This window comes from Podarcis liolepis (assembly GCF_965112155.1).
Source record: "Podarcis liolepis genome assembly, chromosome: 15".
NCBI classification, from domain to species: Eukaryota; Metazoa; Chordata; class Lepidosauria; order Squamata; family Lacertidae; genus Podarcis; species Podarcis liolepis.
Genome location: NC_139566.1, coordinates 31,600,790 through 31,607,170, shown reverse-complemented (window position 1 = coordinate 31,607,170; position 6,381 = coordinate 31,600,790).

The following is a 6,381-nucleotide window of genomic DNA, read 5'->3' as shown; positions in this document are numbered from 1 at the left end:
TTGGGGAATTTCAACTTTATGTATGTATGATGATGATTATTATTATTTTATTCTTGGTTTTCAATTTTATACGTTTCCATAATTTTACAGTCGTGTTTTTTTAAAAAAAAATTAAAGCTGTATGTTTAAAAAAATATTAAAGCTGTATGTATAAAGTATGTAAAACAATTTACATACTACATGAAAAACATACTGCATAAAAAAAAGACACAAACCAATACCATACACTCGTAATAACATAACACTAACTAGCAACATACCATTTGACATCTCAAATTTTACAGTCCTTTTAATCTTTCGGAACTCCTTCCTGCAGCTCCTTAATATTTTATATATATATATTTCCCTGCATATTCCAAATTAACTTAATCTGCTCAGGGATCCATCTACTTTAAATGTACGCTCTTATAAAACTGTAGGTTATTGCAATTATCCTGCCGATGTTCTTATCTGTTTACAGTTTGTAAATATTCAGTAAACGGTTTCCATTCTTTTATTCATAAAAAAAGTTACATTGGTTTCTCCCCCCCCCCCCCGGTAAGTTTCACCATTTCTGCATATTCCATAAGTTTTGGTATCTGTTCTTCTTTCACTGGGACTTCTTTCATTTTTGGGCAAGTAACATTCTTGCCGCTGTAGTATCATACATGAATAGATTCCTATACAGTTTGGGTAGTTCTGTCCCTATAATTCCCAAAACTTTCTGTATGTTTCAAAGCATGGCTGCAATATTTTTTTATTTTTCCCCCTTTCGGTTTTGCCGTTTTCGTAGACCGCTTTTGAGGATTTCCTTTTTTTAACAATCAAGCAGTGTAGACATTTTATTGAGCAAATAAATACAGTTGTACTTCGGAAGTCAAACGGAATGCGTTCCGAAAGTCCGTTCGACTTCCGAAACGTTCAACTTCCAAAGCACAGCTTCTGATTGCCTGCAGGAAGCTCCTTCAACCAATCAGAAGCCCCGTCGGACGTTTGGCTTCCAAAAGAACGTTTGAAAACCGGAACCCTCACTTCCGGTTTTCGATTGTCCGGGAGCAGAAACGTACAAGTTCCGGGGCGTTCGAGAACCGAGGTACGACTGTATAGGAGCCAACCCCAATAAAATATGTGAGGGGGCCAGGCACCCCCAAAGTTGGCAGTGTTGCCATTCACATGGTGTGTGTGTGCTGCGTCTTTTGATCAATTATGCAGGGCTCAGATTACACCCCCCCCCCATATTTTATTCAAGTTGGCACCCCTGTAGTACACACATAATGAACGGCTAAGGGAGCTGGGCATGTTTAGCCTGGAGAAGAGGAGGTTAAGGGGTGATATGATAGCCATGTTCAAATATAGAAAAGGATGTCACATAGAGGAGGGAGAAAGGTTGTTTTCTGCTGCTCCAGAGAAGCGGACACGGAGCAATGGATCCAAACTACAAGAAAGAAGATTCCACCTAAACATTAGGAAGAACTTCCTGACAGTAAGAGCTGTTCGACAGTGGAATTTGCTGCCAAGGAGTGTGGTGGAGTCTCCTTTTTTGGAGGTCTTTAAGCAGAGGCTTGACAACCATATGTCAGGAGTGCTCTGATGGTGTTTCCTGCTTGGCAGGGGGTTGGACTCGATGGCCCTTGTGGTCTCTTCCAACTCTATGATTCTATAATGAAGATGCTCTTGGATACACCAGAGGGCACATGTACGTACATCTGAAGTGGTGAAGATGCGTCTGGGTACACCCTAATATGCACATATTTATATACAGACACATCTACAGTGGTGAAGATACATCTGGGTACACCGTAATAAATGTACACATACATGCACACAGGTGTATAAGCTGGTGAAGATACCCCTGGGTACGCACACATAAATACAGTAAGCCCACAACTTATGTGGGGGTTACGTTCTGGAATCGCACCTAAAGCCAAAATCATGTGCAGTCAAAACATATTGGAGCCGATGGCAAGTGTTAAAGTCTTTTTTTCCTGGCTGCCTACCACCTTTTTTAGTTTCCCCCTATTTTTTTGCCATGTGTAAAGCTGTATGCACATAAGTTAAATGCACAGAAGCTGTGGGCTTACCATATACAGTGGTACCTCTGGTTGCGAACGGGATCTGTTAAGGAGGCCCGTTCGCAACATGAAAGGAACGCAACCCGCAGCAGCGCATTTGCACACGAGCGAGTTGTGATTCACCGCTCCTGCTCATGCGCGAGCGGCGAAACCTGGAAGTAACCCTTTCCGGTACTTCCAGGTCCCTGCGGGACGTAACCTGAAAAAACATAACATGAAGCAGACATAACATGAAGTATGAATGTACATATAAAAGATACGCACAGAGAGAGAGAGAGAGAGAGTGGTGAAGTTAGCAACCAATATGGAGAGCCAGTGTGGTGTAGTGGTTAAGAGCAGTGGACTCGTAATCTGGTGAACCGGGTTCGCGTCTTCGCTCCTCCACATGCAGCTGCTGGGTGACCTTGGGCCAGTCACACTTCTCTGAAGTCTCTCAGCCCCACTCACCTCGCAGAGTGTTTGTTGTGGGGGAGGAAGGGAAAGGAGAATGTCAGCCGCTTTGAGACTCCTTAGGGTAGTGATAAAGCGGGATATCAAATCCAAACTCCTCTTCATATGCAAATACCCATACAGTGGTGAATATGGTTCTGGGTACACACCAACACACACACACACAAGCTGCGGAACATGCTTCTGGTTCCCCATCAATATACAACGCCAGCAAACACCAACCTTTGTGACTTCATGAGGTTTCCAAAGCTCTTCTGAGGAAGAGTGGGGAATTGAGGCTGCAGTCTTCTGGGTAGAAGGGTCCTAGCTCAGTGGCAGACGGTCCACTTTGCACGCAGACGGTCAACCCCTAGCATCACGTGGTAGAGCTGGGGAAATGGCAACTGCCCGAGACCTTGGAGAGCTGCTGCCAGTCAGTGTGGGCAATACTGAACCAGACGGACCAGCAGCCTGACTCAAGACAGGACAGCATCCTAATGTTCTTACGATGTGTACCTCAGCAGCCCTTGGAATGGAAGGTGGTGAAAGCAATTCTGGCTCCTTCACACAAACATCACACCCACCCACCCCTTTGTGACTCCTCTTTGTGTGAGCTTCAAAGCTCTTCTGAGGGGAAAAGCCCACGGTAGAGTGATCAATATCGAAGTGACGGCGCCCATAGTCATGTCACCAAGGGAAGTTCAAAAGTGCAGGCAGCTGTGTTGATTCAATAGAATCAGGGCTGGGGAGCCTTTGGCTTTCCAGGTATTGATGGAATTCAGATCCCATTAGGGCCAGTCATCATGGCCTGTGGTGAGGGATGATGGGAAACATAGTCCAGCATACCTGGAGGGCCGCAGGCTCCCTCTCTTTGCAGTAGAAAGAAGCACAGGTGTACCTCAGATGTAGCAGTACAGTGGTACCTCGGGTTACAAACTTAATTCATTCCGGAGGTCCGTTCTTAACCCAAAACTGTTCTTAACCTCAGGTGCACTTTTGCTAATGGGGCCTCCTGCTGCCGCCATGCAATTTCCATTCTCATCCTGGGGCAAAGTTCTCAACCCGAGGTACTACTTCCAGGTTAGTGGAGTTTGTAACCCGAAGCATTTGTAACCCAAGGTACCAAGGTAAAGGGACCCCTGACTATCAGAAGGTTGGCAGTTCGAATCCCCACGACAGGGTGAGCTCCCGTTGCTCGGTCTCAGCTCCTGCCAACCTAGCAGTTCAAAAGCACGTCAAAGTGCAAGTAGATAAATAGGTACCGCTCCGGTGTGAAGGTAAACGGCGTTTCCGTGCGCTGCTCTGGTTCGCCAGAAGCGGTTTAGTCATGCTGGCCACATGACCCGGAAGCTGTACGCCAGCTCCCTCGGCCAGTAAAGCGAGATGAGCGCCGCAACCCCAGAGTCGGCCACGACTGTACCTAATGGTCAGGGGTCCCTTTACCATGGGTTGGGATATTATTTATTTATTAAGAATTGCAATGAAAACCTATCTATCAAATTCACTGGTAAGCTTTTATTTAGAGATGAAGAACCTGTTGCATGCAGAACTTTTTTTTAAACTCAGGTCTGACACTGTTATTTCATCCTTTGTAACTTTGGGGCCACAAATATTCAGCATGGAGATAAAACGTCACCATCCAGTACCAGTCATTCCCCCCCCCCCCGCCTTTCGCGCTTTGCCTGATTGCAAGCTTGAAGGCAGGGGTTGTGTTTCAATCCTTGTGATATTAATAACAACAACAATAATTTTATTAATAACAAGTACGTTGACAAAAGTACCCCTTTGAAATTGGATTTTTCTTATTTATCTAAGTTGGAGGGCATTCCAAGGGATTCAAACTTACGCTGTGACATGATGTTAGTGGGGCTGGACTGGGCTAAAGAATATTAATTCAGATACAGTAACCAGAAAATGTGTTCAACACACTTTAGAGAATGTTGATTCAGCTGTTTAGTATTTCAAATTCAATTGCTGAAAATTAGCATTGGTTTGTCAGCCACTGGAAGCGGTGCCCTCTGCTGGTTATCTTTAATTCATGCAGATTTAAATGCACACAGAAAATAACTGCATTTCATAAAGCCAGCTTATCTGGAAAGTGAAAGAAAGGGGAAGCGGTTTGAGTGGCACCAGAGTACAAAATAGGTTTCGAACAGGATGTGAACAGAATCATGAAAGGCTAAAGTGAAGAGAATCATTGTGCAGTCTCACCCTGATTTTTTAAAGCACAACTTATATTTGCATTGATCGCGGGGCCACTGATTGGCGTTTGATCACTGTTGCTTTTCATGTACACTTAAAAAATATAAATCTTATTATTAGACGGTTTTAGTAACATTTGTGTGTATTTTAGCATTCTGGTTGCTTTCTATCTCGGGTGCTATCTGTAGAAGAGAGTCAAGGGGTGTGTTTCTGTTTGTTATACGTTAACATTTTCTTTTCAGAAGTCATCTAATCTAGGATCCTGTTCTCACAGTGGCCAATCAGATCCAAAATCCAGGTCTCTGCCACCGTGGCCAAAGGACAGGCTGTATTCATATTGCAGTTCACTCCATTTTTGTACAACTTTCCCCAACTGTTCAGTTCCACATTGTATCTGAGCTTTCATGTAACATATCCAAAATGTGCAATGCTGTATGGACCACTTGTTGTATTTTTTTAATGCTCTCTGTCTACGACCAAGGTCATCGAGTCTGAGCTTCCACATGAACTACCACTGACAGCAACAGCAGCACATATATGTTTCACAATACCTTAAAGGTAAAGGGACCCCTGACCATTAGGTCCAGTCATGACCGACTCTGGGGTTGCGGCGCTCATCTCGCTTTATTGGCCAAGGGAGCCGGCGTACAGCTTCCGGGTCATGTGGCCAGCATGACTAAGCCGATTCTGGCGAACCAGAGCAGCGCACGGAAACGCCGTTTACCTTCCCACCGGAGAGGTACCTATTTATCTACTTGCACTGGTATGCTTTCGAACTGCTAGGTTGGCAGGAGTAGGGACCGAGCAACGGGAGCTCACCCTGTCGCGGGGATTCGAACCGCCGACCTTCTGATCGGCAAGTCCTAAGCTCTGTGGTTTAACCCACAGCGCCACCCGCGTCCCTTTCACAATACCTTATTCTCTCGCTAATTATGCTGTTTTAAATGTGTATTCTATATCTGTTTTATTTTAAAATCATTCTAAGTTTCCTGTTAATTTTTCTGCTTTGCCATGGGCATAGCCAAGGGTTGCCCCCCCCCCCCGATCTACAAACATTATTGAAAAGCATTGAAAGAACTCAATTATTTAAGGTTCCACCCCTCCCAGAAGAAGCCTCCCTCCCCCTGCTGTGATTTCTCAACTTTTATCTTCTAAAAAAACTCAACAACTTTGGCTACCCCACCCCCCCAGCAACAACAAAAATCCTGGCTATGCTCATGTGCTTTGAATGTAGGTTTTAGATTTGGTTTTCTTCTGCAGTGTTTTATTTTGGAATGTTTTGTTTTATCATTTAATGTAGGTTTACTGTAACCCTGGGTGGCGCTGTGGGTTAAACCACAGAACCTAGGACTTACCGATCAGAAGGTTAGCGGTTCGAATCTCCGCGATGGGGTGAGCTCCAGTTGCTCGGTCCCTGCTCTTGCCTACCTAGCCGTTCAAAAGCACCTCAAAGTGCAAGTAGATAAATAGGTACTGCTCCGGCGGGAAGGAAAACGGCATCTCCGTGCGCTGCTCTGGTTCACCAGAATCGGCTTAGTCATGCTGGCCACATGACCTGGAAGCTGTACGCCGGCTCCCTCGGCCAATGAAGTGAGATGAGCGCCGCAACCCCAGCGTTGGCCACAACTGGACCTAATGGTCAGGGGTCCCTTTACCTTTCTTTAACCCCCTCCCACTTAAAAATATCAAGTTGTACAGA